Source organism: Hyla sarda, chromosome 6, assembly GCF_029499605.1.
Source record: "Hyla sarda isolate aHylSar1 chromosome 6, aHylSar1.hap1, whole genome shotgun sequence".
Lineage (NCBI taxonomy): Eukaryota > Metazoa > Chordata > Amphibia > Anura > Hylidae > Hyla > Hyla sarda.
In genome coordinates this window covers 251,659,633-251,680,394 of record NC_079194.1, presented here as the reverse complement: position 1 = coordinate 251,680,394, position 20,762 = coordinate 251,659,633, and the positions used below count along the sequence as shown (strand labels likewise).

The window sequence follows — 20,762 nt, the reverse complement described above, 5'->3', positions numbered from 1 at the left end:
CACGCAAGGGGAATGTGGATGTTCACCTTTTACAGAAAGAGGCCAAATGGATATTCCTGTTAAAAAGTAAAGCCCCTAATGGGATTAATGAAGGGTTTTCCATTTCAGCTTAAATTTTCTGTCGCCAGACTACAATGAACAGAGTCACTTTAGAAGTATGAGTTTATTCCCGACATATTATGGATGCATCTAAATTCAGGATGCACCCATATATTTGAATCCCCGACACATAGAATTATATAATGCTTTGTACACATGGTAGGTCCCGCAAGTCATTCATGTATTTTATTTATTACATGCTCACGCCACTTGAATTATAGGTGTAGATTTTTTCAACGCTCCGCAAATTCCTGCTAATTTCAGATTTTTGTGGCTTCCACACGTAATCATCAGTGTCCATTCTACTATTGGCGTAATAAGAGACCTGTGGATATATATAGAACAATAACAACAGCATTAAACCTATTCATAACCTCATATTATGATTATGGAATATTCATCTGTATCATATTATACAAATGTTGTAACAAACATATATGACAAGTTTTTTTTTTTTTTTTTGGGTCTCTTTATTTCGTTCACTTGCTATTAATCTGATTATGCTGTAAGATGATATTGTACCCAAGATACCACAATCACTTCCCTTGTTTCATATACGTGCCTTTCATTAATTTATCATGAGAAATAACTTAAAGGGGTACTCCACTGGGGAACAAAAAATTTTTAAATCAACTGGTGACAGAAAGTTTAACAGATTTGTAAAATACTTCTATTAAACAATCTTAATCCTTCCAGTACTTATCAGCTGCTGTATGCTCCACAGGAAGTTATTTTCTTTTTAAATTTCCTTTCTGCCTGACCACAGTGCTCTCTGCTGACACCACTGTCCATTTTAGAAACTGCCCTGAGCAGGATAGGTTGTCTATGGGGATATGCTCCTACTCTGGACAGTTCCTAAAATAGACAGAGGTGTAAGCAGAGAGCACTGTGGTAAGGCAGAAAGGGAATTCAAAAAGAAAAGAACTTCCTGTGGATCATACAGCAGCTGATAAGTACTGGAAGGATTAAGATTTTTTAATAGAAGTAATTTACAAATCTGTTTAACTTTCTGGCACCAGTTGATTTTTTTTTTCCAGTGGAGTACCCCTTTAAGTCTATTATAAACATAGAAACTCACCACTGACCTTGTTGGCACATGCGCACAAACCTGCCTTCGGGTCCATGTGCTTTGAGCCAGAATTTTTAGTACTGCGCATGCGCATCTCCAGAGTGTGCATCGGGAACGATAATGCAGTAGAATTGGACACCTGTAGATGACGTGAAGAGAACAACACACATGGTGACCACGTCATACAGGTAGGAAGGCACCTGTGTGTTTATCTACCTTTATCAGGATAGGTCCACTCCATATTTGATCCGGAAGTTAATCCGGCAAACATTCCGGATTGGTAAATCCATGGGACGATCTTTGATGAGGACATATGGGGGATCTATAAATAGATCCACCCTTGCGGCGGGACCGCCATAGCCACGCTATCTTGACAACGCTGTTGTTATAGCGAGACATGTCGAGGGTGGCTTTACAGGGAACATTTTAAACTGCACACCACAACAGTGCTCATTATTGGTGTACTGCAGCACCATTCATTCCTTATGTGCACAAACAAGAGGTCTCTGCTGTTACATTTAGCACTGTTGCCTGCACTGCTGTGGTACCATTTTTAAATCACATCTTGGGAAATATATATATATATATATATATTTTCAATTTTAAATAAAACCAATAAAAGTTATATTTTAGGGGGCTATATTAAGAGGGGAGTTAGTGACTCCGGGCTTCGGCCAATGGGTTTGTTGGTTAAAATTCAAAGTTAAGGGCACACTGACTACACTGAGGAGGTTACTTCCGAGTGTCACCAGGAAGCTGAAGCATGCGCTGCATTGGACCTTCCAACAGGACAGTGCTCCCAAGTATCCCTCGAAGTACACCAGTTTAGAAATCTCCTGACTTGAACATCTTAGAAAAATTTTGGTAGAATTTAAAGGAGGTTGCAGCACCCAAGGATATAAATAACCTGGAGGCTCCTGAGAAATGGTCTTGGATTCCTCAAGAATGCTTTCAGAAGCTGGTGACTGGCTATACATCACATTTTCAGCAGTTTATGACAAAAAAGGTGGTCTACCTTTTATTACAGATGCTAATCATGAAAAGGTTTCATAATTCTGTGACTGGTGTAGTTGGTTAAAGTGGCATTTAGTGTTGACTTGGAGTCCCTCAACAGTCCATTGACAATGAACACTGCCTGAACAGATCCCATTGACTTTTAATAGGTTTAGTCTGGTGTCCATTTATTTGCAGGATTTAAGTGTAAAAAAACTAACAGATTTCAGTATTTTTTTTCCTCCCCTCATGTCCCGCATTGGTACAGATTTGTGAATGGAGCTCTGTTTCAGATGTGAACTTTGGCCTCTTTCACACTATGAAATAGTTCCGTTTAGGAACTTCTGTCACAAGTTCCGTCACTATATCGGGGAAAACCTGCCGTTACAAAACCCCTGACGGCCGTGACTAAATCGCATTGCAGCCTATGGAGTTTTGTAACTGCCCGTTTGCACCCGTATATGCCCGTAATTCAGTACGGACGTGATACAGTGACGGGACATTGTGGGGGAAAAATTACTGCACAGACACAGCAAACCTACTTGCCACAGCTCGCATTGATGTGCCATCCTGGATGAGCTCCACTACCTGAGCCACTTGTGTGGGTTGTAGACTCCGTCTCAAGCTACCACTAGAGTGAAGGCACCGTCAGCATTCAAAAGTGACCAATACATCAGCCAGGAAGCATAGGAACTGAAAAGTGGTCTGTGGTTACCACCTGCAGAACCACTCCTTTATTGGGGGTATATTGCCAATTGCCTATAATTTCCACCTGTTGTCCCATTTGCACAACAGCATGTGAAATTGATTGTCAATCAGTGTTGCTTCCTGAGTGGACAGTGTGATTTCACAGAAGTGTGATTGACTTGGAGTATATTGAGGGAGGGGGAAAGGGGCTTCTGGGAAAGAGGTCATTGCTGGAATATAAAACGTCTCTTGTAGGACATTAAAGCTAAGAAATCTAATCTTATAGGAGGCCACTGAGCGGACTACAGTCACACCATAAGCCCGTAAGACCCACAGTAAGCTTCACGTATCCCTGTCTTCACAAAACTGGGACTCCAACCATGGTTTCCAAGTTTTGAGAAACTTGTCGTGTTCTGAGTATTCTATGGTGCATCTCCTCGAATTTGCACACCGAGTGGACCTTGGAGAGCCATTCCTCTATGGAGGGCGGCTTGGTTTGGAGCCAATGGGGGGGGAATAAACGATTTAGCAGCTGCTAACAGATGGGTGACAAGGGAGTTTTTCCCTGGTGAGTACCCTAGACATGGGAGTTCAAGTAGGGCTGCCGTGGGGGGAAAAGGTATCATAGCCTTCATAACATGAGGACATTTTTAACATGCTAATTTCCCTACAAAAAGTTATAATTTTTAAAAAGAAGTGAAACAAAATAAAAACTATATAATTTGGGTATCATTGTAATTCTTTGGACCTGCAGAATAAAGATAAGGGGTCTTAATACAATTGCTCTGTGTAGAATCGGAGGGCCCCAAAAGTTACAAAATTTAGTTTTTTTTTTATTTGCCCCACAAAATTTTTTTGGGGGGGTTTTGCTGAAATGGTGAAATGATTGATGTCATTACAAAGTACAATTGATGGCGCAAAACAAGCCCTCATATGGGTCTTTAGGTGGAAAATGTAAAGTGTAATGAGTTTTAGAAGGTGAGGAGGAAAAAACAAAAGTGCAAAAATGAAAAAAACCTGAGTCCTTAAGGGGTTCCAAGTGTGTGTGTGTGCGCGTGCGCATAATTTTTATTGTAACGGTAGCAGCAGCTCCAGATACAGCCTATGAACAAGAGTGGCACCGTTTCCGGAAGAAAGTAGCCATGGTCTTTAAATCTTTTACAAACCCATTAATATTGCTATTTTCAGACACAATAAGGAAAAATATAAAAACAGACCTATTAACCAGACAATTTCTTTCTTAGGAATAAGAAAATAACTTCACTGACGGCAGTTTTGTTGAGCACTACAGAGTCAACTGCTAATTAAATGTAAGTATTCAATGTGTTTATATAAATATAGTGAATACCACAGTATTATAAAGAGGTATTTAAATTTTAGCAAACAAATGTTATTCTTTGTATAGTGAAAAGTTTTTACATTTAACTTTTTTTTTTTTTTTGTAGTTTAGGAATAAAGATCTGATAATTATTTTTATTGTGATCTATTGTATTCTTTCTATAGGAGGACCCAATAATATCTTATATTCAGTTGTACATGTTTTATAGACTAAATTATACTCATGCCATTATCCCTGTAATCCAACTGAGAAAACTCTTTCAGTCCGTTTCAAAGTCTTATGCCAAGCTGCTCTATAAACATAAATCAAGATTCCTGACTGGAGAGGTGTCACCTTGGGACTACTGCATCCAACAAAGTAGGTTTAGGTAGGGATAATGTGTCAGTGGGTGACTGTCACACAGCCAACGACTCAACCCCCATTGCAAGTAAATTATGAAACCTGTACCCATAGATACGTTAGCTCTGACCCACATAAATTGTATAATACAGTCCTACACTTAGCACTAAACAAATACTCCCTCCATACCATGACCACATATATTGTATCTACTGCAAAGACCAATATAACCAATATTAACCCCATAAAGTGCCCACAAATTGGTAGATACTAGTATCATAAAGAAAATCTGCAGCCTGTATAAGTGATAATATCCTGTGACTGACAGATTACGTCTTTTTTGATCAGAATAGTTCTCTTTAGCTTTTCTTCTCTGTCTTTCTTTCTCCATCTTTTCCCTTACTCAGATGGCTAAAAGACTTCTACCAATTGCAACTTGTCTCTACAGAGTATGATGACCCCATTAGTGCATAATACAGTAACAATTTCCTCACTAATATTGGCGCCAACTGTGTCTACTCGCTAATAATACTCCAACTGTCCCCTTGCTCACTAACACTACCCTAACTGTGCCCCCTCTCACTAACAATACCCCCACTGTGATCCCATTCACAAATAATGCCCCAACTATACTCTTACTTGTTAATAATGCCTCCAAACAATATTAATACCCCATGTGCTCCCATAATTCTACCCTGTACCTCCATACAGTAATAATGCCACCACTGTGTCCGCATACAGTAAGTGTCCCCTGTTTCCCCATACAGTAATAATACCACCACTGTGCCCCCTGTGACGCTATATAGTAGTAATATCCCCTGTGTCCCATATAGTAATAATGTCTCATGTGCCCCCCTTCTGTAATAATATCCTCCTTTGCCCCTATAGCATAGTAATGTCTGCTGTGCCCTCATAAAATGTTTATTTCTCCTGTGCCCCATTGTGGCCAAGAGAAAATAAAAAACTGATTCCTGTTTGCTACAAAGAAAGACTTCCCCTCTTTTTTCCTAGAGGCCTGGATTGTCTAACCTCCCACAATTATCATTCTTCTTTTGTGCTGCTCCGGGAAGGCTATAGTATTTAATGGTGCCAATACAATTTAATTTAAGACTATGTAAGGGTAGGTTCACACCACGTTTTCAGTGGTGTGAACCGAAAACGGTCGGCATATTTTTGCCCCATATCCGGTTTTCTGACCGGACCTAAACCATGGTGCACCACATTGAATTGCATTAGATACGGGTCGGATTAAACGTGGTGTGAACCTACCCTAATATATATCACATAGTATTTAGATGAATCGGAAGAGCCCTTCACTCTGACCTATAGATGGACTGTACACTGGACCCCCCACTGCTATGTCCTCATTCTCTATTGTATGTATGTATGTATGTATAGGGGCAACCGTATGTGACAAACCTTTTAACTACTTTCGATCTGCAAGTAGCACTGTCAGAATATATAAAAACTATTTTTTATATAAACATTTAGCAGTTATTTAGTTCACAAAATCCTATTCAGTGGCTTAGAAATGTATTAAATCTTTGGTTGGATAGGGACTGGAGAGGATATAAATGCATTTTCTAGTACATTTCTCTATATAATCCTGAATAATTTATTGGAGTTTGCATATGAATTAATTTCACACTGGTGAGGGTTTGGGAAATTATTTCTTTACAAAAACTTGAGTCTGTAGATGTACAGTTAGAGAAGTGTAAAATACTGCCAGGTAAGTGATGGAGAATTCTCCCGCTCTCTAGCTGCACGCATGAAGCAGTCATAAAGACTTAATTTTTACCATCATATGGGTGGAGGATTTTCTAAAATGATTGCTAGCGCTTTAACTCTTTGCACTCATTTGTATACAAGCTAAAGATCAACCTGGCTGGGACAATATTCAAAATATAGATGATTTATTGTATACTACATGGTCATCTAGTACCAGTATTTTCAGGAGCCTATGGGTGGAGATTACAAGATGCCTTAAAGGGGTACTCCACTGGAAAACTTTTTTTTTTTTTTTTTTAAATCAACTGGTGCCAGAAAGTTAAACAGATTAAAATCTTAATCCTTCCAGTACTTATCAGCTGTTCTTATGATCCACAGGAAGTTCTTTTCTTTTTGAATTTTTTTCTGCCTGACCAGAGTGCTCTCTGTTGACATCTCTATCCATTTTAGGAACTGTCCAGAGTAGGAGCAAATCCCCATAGAAAACCTATCCTGCTCTGGACAGTTCCTAAAATTGACAGAAGTGTCAGCAGAGAGCACTGTGGTCAGGCAGAAAGGAAATTCAAAAAGAAAGAAAATTCCTGTGGATCATAACAGCAGCTGATAAGTAGTGGAAGGATGAAGATTTTTTAATAGAAGTAATTTACACATCTGTTTAACTTTCTGGCACCAGTTGAGTTAACCCATTAACGACACAGGACGTAAATGTACATCCTGGTGTGGTGGTACATAACGCACCAGGACGTACATTTACGTCCTGTACATGACCGCGAGCATCAGAGCGATGGTCGGGTCATGTGCGGCAGTTCCTGGCTGCTGATAGCAGCCAGGGATCCGCCGGTAATGGTCGACATCCGTGATTGTGTGGATGTCTGCCAATAACCCCTCAGATGCTGTGATCAATACAGATCACAGCATCTGCAGTAGTGCGGTTAGAAAAATGCATGATCGGATCGCCCACTGCTCTGCAGCTGCGATCCGATCATCTCATGGAGTCTTCTGCTCTGGTCTGAGATCGAGCAGACCAGAGCAGAAGATGACCAATAATATTGATCAGTGCTATGTCATATGCATAGCACTAAACAGTATTAGCAATCAAATGATTGCTTTAAATAGTCCCCTATGGGGACTATTAAAGTGTAAAAATAAAAGTTAAAAATAAAAGTAAGAAAATTTTTTAGAAAAATCCCCTCCCCCAATAACAATGTAAATTGTCCCTTTTTCCCCATTTGACCCTCAAAAAGTGTAAAAATGTTTTCTTTTATAAACATATTTGGTATCGCCGTGTGCTTAAATATCCAAACTATTAAAATGTAATGTTAATTATCCCGTACAATGAACGGCGTGAACGTAAAAAAAAAATTCAAAAATTGCTGCTGTTTTTTTTACAAGATTTTATTCCCAAAAAATTCATAAAAAATGTATTTAAAGTTTTACATAAGCAAATTTGGTATAAAAAAAAGTACAGATCACCGCTCAAAAAATGAGCCCCCATACCACCGCTTTTACGGAAATATGAAAAAGTTATAGATCAGCAAAATAGAGGGACTTTAAATGCACTAATTTGGTTAAAAAGTTTGTGATTTTTTTTAAGCTGTATATTAATAGAAAAGTATGTAATCATGGGTAAACCTTCCCAAATTAGCCAAATTGCGGTTTTCTTATCAATTTCCCACACAAGTAGTATTTTTTTGGTTGTGCCATACATTTTATGGTAAAATGAGTGATGTCATTGCAAAGGACAACTGGGCACACAAAAAACAAGCCCTCATACTAGTCTGTTGATTAAAATATGAAAGAGTTATGATTTTTAGAAGGCAAGGCGGAAAAAACTCAAACGTAAAAAATAAAATTGGGGTCCTTAAGGTCATTTTCCAGAGTGGAGTACCCCTTTAAGGCTCCCTATACACATTAGTTAAAAGTATGTTGAACTCTCCATTTTTGGCAGGACCGGCCAACCAACTAATGTGTATGGAAGCTTCCTGTCTCACCCCCGACAGATGATAATGGGGTAGGCAAGGATTGGGCTTATTGGATCTCAACTATAGCTTATCTGGCAGATAAGCCACAACCAGGGCTGCCTGGCATTGGCATACAACCCCTCTCCCCAATAACACATGAATGTTTGACAAGCCAAACTTCATGTGTATTGAAAGATCATGAGAGATAGCTGTAAGTGGAACAAACATTTACCTAAAAGGTATTACAGGTGAATGTCCAGTTTCAGATTCTGCCCATCAAGTGAGCTATACCTTAAAGGGGTTCTCCGCTTCTCAGCGGAAACCTTTTCATGAAAACTGGTCCCAGATGAGCACTTGTTTTTTTTCACCTCCAACACTTGCTGAACGTCCTTCTGGTGCTCACCACCTAGTGAACGTGGTGCCACTCTCATATTTTGTGGTTTACGTGTGCGGGTTCATTATGTTTGAACATGCTTCCAATAGGCTGTAACAAGCAGAAAGACCGTACAGTGTCAGAGTAAAGGAAAGTGTTTCCAAACATCCAATTTGGTTTCCGTGCGCTGTCACCGACCTTGGGAATGTATTGTACAGAGCTGTCTTTAATGCAGCACAGTGTGATCTGACCCATTTTCAGCGCAGAATACATTGCAGTGATTAATTTACAATATGGATGACATTTTACTTCTATAAATCATAGGAAGCTTCTTCTAAACAATGGCAGGAAACCATTTTTAATCCCTCAAAGCTATAGTTGTAAATGTGCCTGTCTACCTAGGACTCTATATATAAACATATGCGTGGCTTCCATTATAGACCCCTGTGATGGCAATGTATTTGACAAGCCATACAGTTCTTGTTGACAACAATCAAGTGCAGTAAACACATTTTCCCTGTTAAAGCCGTGGAGCCAAGAAATATTGAATGAGATACTGAATTGTCAGCCAGAGTATATAATGGTGAATTATGTATACGGAGGGTCTCTAATTTACCTCTATTAAAGGAACTGCCCCTTCATGATTGGAAGCAAAATGATAATAAATTGTGGAAATAACATTTCCTGGGACTGTGCTGTGAATCTGTCCTCAGAATATCCTCATTGTTTATTATAGACTGCATTTTGGAATCTCTGCCGACTTAAAGAGAGATTCCAGTAATAAATCTATGGTAGGAAATTGCTGCACACACACAGTAACCTAGCATACTGTCCAATTGTAAGTTTGCCTGTTTAGGTCCGTGCTGAAAACCATTATTCAATAGAAAAAGAACTTATAATAATGTGTATAACAATGATAAAGAGGTGTTTGGGGACTTGTAGGTTCAGGAGAGGCGTCAATACAATGCAGCTCCAAATAGTCTGTGGCGGCTGCACATGGTTATGTGTCTCTCTCACATCAATGGGATGAGCTACAATACAAGGTACATATGTACGGAGGGGGTTAAGAACCTGTAGCACTTGCACCATTGTCACAGCCTGAAGGGGAAGTGGTGGGGTTCAGTGAGTTGGACACCATTCGACCAGATTTTGACGGCCTATTCTAAGGATAAAGGTCCCCAAAAAAAAACTTTATGATTTTTTCTTATGGACCATACTGCCAATTCAGTGCTATGTATGGTCAGCAAATTCGGTGTTGAAAATGTGTTAAATGCTTATTATTAAAGTGCTTATGAAAACAAGAAAGGGGAGCAAATAGCAACAGTAAAATTGGCAGCTTTGGTGCTGAATACCTTTACTACACCTCTAACTACCTGAAAACTCCCCATACCCTTGTTTGCCAGTCTAGAGACGTTCTTACTGTCATAAGAGAAGAAGTCAAGTGGAGATTGACCTCTATAGTACAGAAACTTTTAGAAAGAAACACTACATTCACAGATAAAACTTCAAATATATGAAAAGTCAGAAGGGTTGCTATACACAGATCTGTTATACCAGACCATTTCATATATAACACTACTAAACTTCACCAATGGTAGATATCACTTAAAGAGTACCTGTCACCAAAAACTTTTAATATAGTGTTTCTTGTGTAGTTAGCAGACTCTTTCCCATTCACTTGCTTTTAAAATTATCAACATAAATATGTTTAACCCCTTAAGGACGCAGGGTTTTTCCATTTTTGCATTTTCATTTTTTCCTCATCACCTTCTAAAAATAACACTTTCAATTTTGCGCCACCAATTCTACTTTGCAGTGACATTAGTCATTTTACCAAAATATCTACGGCGAAGCGGAAAAAAAATTCATTGTGCGACAAAATTAAAGAAAAAATGCCATTTTGTAAATTTTGGGGGCTTCCATTTCTACGCATTGCATTTTTTGGTAACAATTACATCTTATCTTTATTCTGTAGGTCCATACAATTAAAATGATACCCTACTTATATAGGTTTGATCTGGTCGTACTTCTGAAAAAATCATAACTACATGCAGGAAAATTTATACGTTTAAAATTGTCATCTTCTGACGCTTTTTGGACTTTGGAATTTTTTCGCCTGTACGCCATTGACCGTGCGGTTTACTTAATGCTATATTTTTTATAGTTTGGACATTTCTGCACGTGGCAATACCACATATGTTTATTTTTATTTACAGTTTTTCTTTTGTTTTTTATGGGAAAAGGGGGGTGATTCTTACTTTTATTAGGGAAGGTGTTAAATGATCTTTATAAACTTTTTTTTCGCACAATTTTTTTGCAGTGTTGTAGCCCCCCCCCCCCAGTGGCTATTACACTGCACACACTGATCTGCTACACAAATCATTGCCGTGCATTGACAAGCCTGGATTTCAGTCTTGGAGCAATCAATCGCCGATCGGACACGACGGAGGCAGTTAAGGGGACCTCCGTTCGCGTCCTAGCTGAGCGGGACATCGCAATTTCACCGTGATGGTCCCGATCAGTCCGACTTAGCTGCTGGGAAGCTTTCACTTTCATTTTAGATGCAGCAATCAACTTTGAACGCCGCATCTAAAGGGTTAATAGCGTGCAGCACAATGATCGGTGCCACACACTATTAGCCCAGGGTCCCGGCTTTCATTAGCCGCTGGGACCGACCCGGTATGATGTGGGGGCACGGCGTGACCCCACGTTATATACCGGGTGCAGGGCGTACAGGTACGCCCTGCGTCCTTAGGAGGTTAAAATGTAATAGAAAAACAGCCACTAGGTGGCACTGTTCTGTTTCCTGACACAATCATTACAGTGAGTTTGGTGTCTCCTCCTGGCCTGGCAGGAGACCAAACTCAGGAAGTGCTTCTCTGCACTGAGCTTTATTGACAGCTGCACAGAGCCTCACTGAAAGCTACACAGAGCACTGGTTGTCTATGCATATTTAGTATAGTCTGTTGCTATCAGTGGAATATTGACCAGAATAACAACACACAAGGAGGCTGTGTTTTTTAATCACTCTCTTTTTTTTTTATATATAAGTTTACATTTTATGGAAGCTTAAAGGGGTTATCCAGGAAAATACTTTATATATATATACGCCCAGTTTAGAAGCAAATCCCCATAGCAAACCTCTTCTAAACTGGGCGTTTCCCGAGACACGTGTCATCAGATAGGACTTAGACAGAAAAGAACAACCCTAACTTCAGAAGGTCATAAGTACTGAAAGGATTAAGATTTTTTAATAGAAGTAATTTACAAATCTGTTTAACTTTCTGGAGCCAGTTGATATATATATTATTTTTCCTGGAATACCCCTTTAACCCCTTCCCGCTATTGGACGTATGCATACGTCCAGGCGAATTACACGTTCACGCAAATGGACGTATGCATACGTCCAAGCGATCTCCTGCTCTGCCGCGGGCAGCGCAGGAGATCGCGGGTGGGACTCAGCTGTCAATCACAGCCGGAGTCCCACCGCAGCTGCCGGGGCCGCGATCGCGCCGGTCCCGGCAGCATTAACCCCATAGATGCCGTGATCAGTTCTGATCACGGCATCTATGGTGTTTGCAGGGGGAGCGCTCTCCCCTGCCCATCAACGGCGGCTCCGCGATAAAATAAGGGGGATCGAGGGTGTCCAAGACACCCTCGATCCCCCTTGAAGAGATAGGAGTGAGGTGGTAGGGTTGCCACCCCTCCTATCCCTGCTATTGATCGGCCGAGCGACCGACCAATAGCAGACTGGGGGCGGGGGGGGGGTTAAAGTTCGGTTCCCCTCCGCTATGCCCACCTATCGGTGTCCAGGCACAGCTGGGGGAACCGTGTAGTAGCGGCAGCGGCGGTCACTTACCCGGCGGCGGCTGTGATCACGGCGGCGGTGGAGGTGAGTATGACGCCGCGTGTCCGGGGTCTGTTGCCTAGCAACATCTGCAGGGCGACAGTTTAGAGAGTGGTCTCTAAACTGTCGCCCTCCAGATGTTGCAAAACTACAACTCCCACCATGCCTTGACAGCTGTTTGCTGTGTTGGCATGCTGGGAGTTGTAGTTTTGCAAGATTTAGAGGGGTTCAGGCTGGAGATCACTGACAGGGGTCTCTAAACTGTAGCCCTCCAGATATTACAAAACTACAACTCCCAGCATGCCCAGACAGCAGTTTGCTGTCTTAGCATGCTGAGATTTGTAGTTTTGCAACATCTGGAGGGCCACAGTTTAGAGACCACTGTCAGTGATCTCCAGCCTGAACCCCTCTAAATCTTGCAAAACTACAACTCTCAGCATTCAGGAACAGCAAATGGCTGTCTCGGCATGCTGGGAGTTGTACTTGCGTGCCTCCAGCTGTTGCATAACTACATCTCCCAGCATTCCCTTTGGCAATCAGTACATGCTGAGAGTTGTAGTTCTGCAACAGCTGGAGGCACACTGGTTGGGAAATACCGAGTTAGGTAATAGGTTCTATTACCTAACTCAGTATTTTCCAATCGGTGTGCCTCCAGCTGTTGCAAAACTACAACTCCCAGCATGCACGTTCTGTCAGTGCATGCTGGGAGTTGTAGTTTTGCCCCCCCCCCCTCCCATGTGAATGTACAGGTTACATTCACACTGGCGGCGGATTACAGCGAGTTCCCAGCTTCAAGTTTGAGCTGCAGCAGCCGCAGCTCAAACTCCTAGCGGGAGACTCAGTGTAATCCGCCGTCAGTGTAAATGTAACCTAAAAACACTACACTAACATAAAATAAAGAGTAAAACACTACATATACACACGTACACTGCCCCCCCCCCCACCACCACCACCCCTTCCCCCCCAATAAAAATGAAAAACGTATCCTACAGCAGTGTTTCCAAAACGGAGCCTCCAGCTGTTGCAAAACAAACTCCCAGCATTTCCGGACAGCCATTGACTGTCCAAGCATGCTGTGAGTTTAGCAACAGCTGAAGGCACCCTGTTTGAGAATCACTGGTGTAGAATACCCCTATGTCCACCCCTATGCAAATCCCTAATTTAGGCCTCAAATGCGCATGGCGCTCTCACTTTGGAGCCCTGTCGTATTTCAAGGCAACAGTTTAGGGCCACATATGGGGTATCGCCGTACTCGGGAGAAATTGCCTAACAAATTTTGGGGGGCTTTTTCTCCTTTTACCCCTTATGAAAAGGTAAAGTTGGGGTCTACACCAGCATGTTAGTGTAAAAAAAAAACATTTTTGTACACTAACATACTGGTGTTGCCCCATACTTTAAAATTTCACAAGCGGTAAAAGAAAAAAAGCCTCCAAAATTTGTAACGCAATTTCTCCTGAGTACGGAGATACCCCATATGTGGGCGCAAAGTGTTCTGGGGACGCACAACAAGGCTCAGAAGGGAGAGTGCACCATGTAAATTTGAGGTCTAAATTGGTGATTTGCACAGGGGTGGTTGATTTTACAGCGGTTCTGACATAAGTGCAAAACAATAAATACCCACATGTGACCCCATTTTGGAAACTACACCCCTCACGGAATGTAACAAGGGGTACAGTGAGCATTTACACCCCACAGGTGTCTGACAAATCTTTGAAATAGGGGTCTGTGAAAATGAAAAATAAAATTTTTAATTTGCACAGCCCACTGTTCCAAAGATCCGTCAAATGCCAGTGGGGTGTAAATTCTCTCTGCACCCCTTATTACCTTCCGTGAGGGGTGTAGTTTTAAAAATAGGGTCACATGTGGGGGGGTCCACTGTTCTGGCATCACGGGGGGCTTTGGAAATGCACATGGCCAAATTCTCTCTTCAAAAGCTCAATGGTGCTCCTTCTCTTCTGAGCATTGTAGTTCGCCCCCAGTGCACTTCACGTCCACTTATTGGGTATTTCCATACTCAGAAGAGATGGGGTTACAAATTTTGGGGGGTATTTTCTGCTATTATCCCTTGTAAAAATGTAAAATTTGGGGGAAAACAAGCATTTTAGTGTAAAAAAAATAATTATTTTTTTACATATGCAAAAGTCGTGAAACACCTGTGGGGTATTAAGGTTCACTTTACCCCTTGTTACGTTCCCCAAGGGGTCTAGTTTCCAAAATGGTATGCCATGTGTTTTTTTTTTCTGTCCTGGCACCATAGGTGCTTCCTAAATGCGGCATGCCCTCAGAGCAAAATTTGCTTCCAAAAAGCCAAATGTGACTCCTTCTCTTCTGAGACCTATAGTGCGCTAGCAGAGCACTTTTCATCCCCATATTGGGTGTTTACTGAATCGGGAGAAATTGGGCTTCAAATTTTGGGGGGTATTTTCTGCTATTACCTTTTTTAAAAATGTAAAATTTTTGGTAAACCAAGCATTTTTGGTAAAAAAAAAAATTTTTTTTTTACATATGCAAAAGTCGTGAAACACCTGTGGGGTATTAAGGTTCACTTTATTCCTTGTTACGTTCCTCAAGGAGTCTAGTTTCCAAAATGGTATGCCATGTGGGTTTTCCTTGCTGTCCTGGCACCATAGGGCTTCCTAAATGCGACATGCCCCCCGAGCAAAATTTGCTCTCAAAAAGCCAAATATGACTCCTTCTCTTCTGAGCATTGTAGTTCGCCCTTAATGCACTTCAGGTCAACTTATGGGGTACCTCCATACTCAGAAGAGATGGGGTTACAAATTTTGGGGCGTATTTTCTGCTATTAACCCTTGCAAAAATGTGAAATTTGGGGGGAAACACACATTTTAGTGAAACATTATTATTATTTTTTTACATATGCAAAAGTCATGAAACACCTGTGGGGTATTAAGGCTCACTTAATTCCTTGTTACGTTCCTCAAGGGGTCTAGTTTCCAAAATGGTATGCCATGTTTTTTTTTTTTTTTGCTGTTTTGGCACCATAGGGGCTTCCTAAATGCAACATGCCCCCAAAAAACCATTTCAGAAAAACGTACTCTCCAAAATCCCCTTGTCGCTCCTTCGCTTCTGAGCCCTCTACTGCGCCCGCCGAACAATTTACATAGACATATGAGGTATGTGCTTACTCAAGAGAAATTGGGCTACAAATTCAAGTATAAATTTTATCCTTTTACCCCTTGTAAAAATTCAAAAATTGGGTCTACAAGAACATGCAAGTGTAAAAAATGAACATTTTGAATTTTCTCCTTCACTTTGCTGCTTTTCCTGTGAAACACCTAAAGGGTTAAAACACTTACTGAATGTCATTTTGAATACTTTGGGGGGTGCAGTTTTTATAATGGGGTCATTTGTGGGGTATTTCTAATATGAAGACCCTTCAAATCCACTTCAAACCTGAACTGGTCCATGAAAAATAGCGAGTTTGAAAATTTTGTGAAAAATTGTAAAATTGCTGCTGAACTTTGAAGCCCTCTGGTGTCTTCCAAAAGTAAAAACTCATCAATTTTATGATGCAAATATAAAGTAGACATATTGTAATATCCATTTTCCTTACAAGCAGAGAGCTTCAAAGTTAGAAAAATGCAAAATTTTCAATTTTTTCATCAAATTTTGGGATTTTTCACCAAGAAAGGATGCAAGTTACCACAAAAATTTACCACTATGTTAAAGTAGAATATGTCACGAAAAAACAATCTCGGAATCAGATTGATAAGTAAAAGCATTCCAGAGTTATTAATGTTTAAAGTGACAGTGGTCAGATGTGCAAAAAAGGGCTGCGTCCTAGAGGTGAAAATGGGCTGTGTCCTTAAGGGGTTAAGAAAAGCTAAGTTTTTGGGGGTGGGATATAAATAAGGGTATTAGTGACCTAGGGCTAGTCCCTTGGTCAAAGGTGTTCTGGTAATGTTGACCCTAACCCATCTCGGGGTATTGTTTGTAGTAATAAAAGACACAAACCATGAACAGACATGATCCAAATGTATTTTGTCTATCTAAATAAATAGTGTAGTCTTAGTTTATTTCAGGAAAAGGCTGTCAGAATTTTTACAATAATTCCCATACTTGTTGTTCTCACTGATGGAACACATCGCAATCCTGACCAACCATTTTAGTACAACAGATAGAACAATTATCATTAGCGATCGCTCCGCAATCACTCGGCGAACTACTGTTATGTTTACAGCCACTTGCCGTCTTATCAGATCTCTTGGGTCAACTTAGTGAATTTGACAACTTTCCTGAAGCACCATTGAAAGATTGATTAGGAGAGTGTTAAAGGATTTTCTGGGATTTAGCATCTTTTGTATTCAATGTGAAAAAAACAAAGTAGTTCACACCATAAACTGCATCATGCCTTTTTGTGTGGTGTGGGTTTGAAATATGTATGGAAAAGTGGCATGTCATTTATTTGTGCATATTCTGTGTGGAATTGCATTGAATGGGGCTTATCTGCGGCCAAACATCCAGCAGAAGATAAAGAAATGAGCAACAGATAGCCACAGGTATATCTCGGATTTCTGCCACATACTTGGCTGGAGATTTTTTTTATAGAAAAATATTACATGTGAATTCATTTATTGATGGCCTGTATATAGGATACTGAAAAACAAATAATTAACTCTGTACACTTCGGTTTTTAACATGCTTCAAGTAAGCAGAGGCCCAGGAACATCAATGAGAATATCCACAGCACATATAAAGGTGTTGGTAGTTGGTATCCACTGCTTAAAGTATCAATCCCAAATATTATTGACACCGTTTTGATCCAGCTTGGACCTTCATTAAAGGGGTACTGCAGCCTTAGACACTTATCCCCTATCCTGCGGATAGGGGATAAGTGTCTGATCACTGGGGCGTCCGACCGCTGGGACCCCCCACGATCTCCCGTACAGGGACCCGGCATTACTGTGGCTCTGCACGGCTTATGCGCGTGTCACCGACCTCACTGAGACATGCCCTCTCCATACAGCTCTATGGGAGAGGTGGGGATGCACAAACACAGCATCTCCACCTCTCCCATAGAGATACATGGAGGGGGGCATGTTGGCTGCGGCGTCATGCTGCTGCCAACACGCCTCCTGCACTGGAGAGTTGCGGCAGAGCCGTGAGCCCGCACAGGAGATTGCGGGGGGTCCCAGTGTTCGGATCCTGCGGATCTCCTTTAAGCTTGGACCTTTGGTTAAAGGCTCATAGGTGCTGTGTGCCACCGCTGTGCAGCATGGTGGGCAAGGCTATGTCCCATGGACTATATAGTTTGAACTATTGACTCCTTTATAGGTGTTGTGGATCCTCTATTTAAAATAGACCATCACTATCAGATTTGTGTGGAGGCCAACATCTGGAACCCCCACCAGTAAGCTGACAAGAGTGCTGTGACCTCTTCTTTTCCAGGTACAGCTACATACATTTTGTAGACACTGTGCTTGGTATTATATGTAGCTTAGTTCTATAGAATTGAGCTGCAGTACCCAGGACTGTGTCTGGTATGGGATAGACCACAGTGCTCAGTCAGCTTATTATTGTGTCAGACCCCCATTTGTCTACTAATGGGGGCCAGTTGTGAGAATGCTGCCATCAATATTGAATTCCCAGGAATCCTTTTATAAACAGTTTCTGTCATATCCCACAAAACATGTGAAATATTACTCAGTATCTAATCCTGATCGTGTACATATAATTTCTATGTGTCTAGCACCTATATTGCGCACACAAATACCTTTTTTTCTGTTGCTCACTTGGATTTTCATTCTGTGTAGAGATGAGCGAACTTACAGTAAATTCGATTCGTCACGAACTTCTCGGCTCGGCAGTTGATGTCTTTTCCTGCGTAAATTAGTTCAGCTTTCAGGTGCTCCGGTGGGCTGGAAAAGGTGGATACATTCCTAGGAAAGAGTCTCCTAGGACTGTATCCACCTTTTCCAGCCCACTGGAGCACCTGAAAGCTGAACTAATTTATGCAGGAAAAGTCATCAACTGCCGAGCCGAGAAGTTCGTAACGAATCGAATTTACTGTAAGTTTGCTCATCTCTAATTCTGTGCTTTGTATGCAGCGTGACTCATCTTCCTCCCTCATTCTGCTGTGCTGGGACTCTTCATCAATCACTGCAGGCTGCTCTGTATCCCTCTTTTTTTTTTATACTGTAGTCTTATAGGACAGGAGTAAATTCGGAGGAGTGCTAGTCCTACCCTCACTACTGGATGTTGTCCCAGCCTGTACTTCAGCTTGGACAAAGATGATGCTGAAACTGGACAGAATTATGTTCTAGATGGTATGGGGAACTCCTAGTGGTGTTTTGTGTTTTTTTTTTTTTTTGTGTTTTTTTTCTTTTTATAAGCCATGATTTCTATAAAAAGGAAATAGCCTTTTCTTATGAAGTATATTTAAAAGGTTTATGTTTTGCCAAGATATACTACATATAAAAAGTTTTTCAATATGACTATTTGAGTCAAATACTCTAACAACTATAAAGGTATATTAAAGGGGTACTGGAAAACCTTTTTTTTTTTTTTTTTTAAATCAACTGGTGCCAGAAAGTTAAACAGATTTGTAAATTACTTCTATTAACAAATCTTAATTCTTCCAGTACTTATTAGCTGCTGTACTACAGAGGAAATTCTTTTAGGAACTGTCCAGAGCAGCGGATTTTCTCCTGCTCTGTACAGTTCCTGACATGGATAGAGGTGTCAGCAGAGAGCACTGTAGACAGACAGAAAAGAAATCCAAAAAGAAAAGAACTTCCTCTGTAGTATACAGCCGCTAATAAGTACTGGAAGGATTAAGATTTTTTAATAGAAGTAATTTACAAATCTGTTTAATTTTTTGGCACCAGTTGGTTTAAAAATGAAAGTTTTACACCGGAGTACCCCTTCAACTATTCACAAATACCAGAGAATGTTATCTATAGAACCTCTTTAGACTGCTCTTACACTGTGCAGTATTGATGCAGTTTTTGCAGCAGATTTGAAGCCAAATCCAGGTTTGGATCATAAGGAATTTATTTATTATTAAAATATATGTTATTTATATATATATATATATATATATATATATATATATATATATATATATAATATATGTTTATATTTGATAATATAAACAACAGACGCTACTTCTGCTCTTTATTTAAATCCACTTCTGGTGTAGAATGGCTTTAAAAAGAAGAGAAAAGGAGATGAAGTAGCATCTGTTTTTTATATTCTATAATTCCTTATGATCCACATCTGGTTTTGGCTTCAAAGCTACAACAAAATCTCCACTGTGTATAAAAGCAGCCGGATCTTCATCAATCGCACGACCATAAGAATCATTGTTATTGATTGCAAATTGTTCATTATTACTCATAATGTTCTCCTATTATAGCAATATATACAGTGTAAAATGTGTACCATGAATCCTTTTTATATACACAGTTTATGAAGGACTTACAGGATATTGCCATTTAATTTAAGCATTTACTTACATATAAGATTACAGGAGTGAGAATCCTACTATAGTCAGTAATGTACCAATGTAATGTTCTGGCTTACTGTGCAGCAAACCTAGAATAATGATGATGTGATTAGATCGGAGTTCAATAGCCTTTTTTTGTCTGTCATAGTCTAATATTTCCTAATTCCTTAGATACAGTGTGTATATGCTTTACTAAAGAAAACTGGTCTATACTGTTCTGCCCAATATTCCATCTCTTTGAAGTATAGTAATTGACTTGGGAATCAGTGGTGATCATCGATTTCCTGTAGGAGCTGATGTCCACCGAAAAAAAAACACAGGCTATAGGGAGTAAATTCCTACATGACAGGTGAAACCATTACTGTATATTCTAGTGTATAAGATTTCCAATAATTGTTGATTCAATGAGAACAACTTACAGTCTGTAGAAGGATCATTGATCCCATTTATAAATACTGCAGGATTTGTTTTTTTAAAGAAGCACTTTGGGAATTTTTTTTTTTATTGCTTATATGTTGCAGCATAGGCTATTATAAGAGGGTAATGTAGAGGTTCTTGTGTATGGCTTGTGCTTACCTGTTTTAGGTGATGTGGCATGCATAGGTTTTCAGCTATATTGATTTATATTTCCACACTGAAATTATTTTATAAGGCTGCCTACATTTCCCATGAATCAGTTGGCTTTGCAAAGAGAGGGTGCAGTCTTATCACTGCATTTCCTCTAATGAGATCATCTGATGATCTAAGAACCTGGCTAGATGCCCAAATCTTAACTGCTGACACTCATAAATGGGTAGTTTGGATGCATTTGAAGTCTTCAGGTTCTGTTCACATGTTGCTTTTTAACAATTTGTGTATA

The 20,762-nt window shown here is 40.3% G+C and overlaps 1 protein-coding gene across 4 annotated transcripts in view; it reads left to right on the top strand.

The window, feature by feature from the left end:
* TSPAN4 (tetraspanin 4) overlaps nucleotides 1–20,762 on the top strand; it is a 719,066-nt gene that overhangs the window by 276,567 nt on the left and 421,737 nt on the right. For all 4 annotated transcript variants that reach the window (XM_056526916.1, XM_056526919.1, XM_056526918.1 and 1 more), the window contains one exon: nucleotides 4,093–4,158. The gene's annotated coding sequence lies outside the window, so the exon portion shown is untranslated. The remainder of the gene's footprint in view (nucleotides 1–4,092; nucleotides 4,159–20,762) is intronic.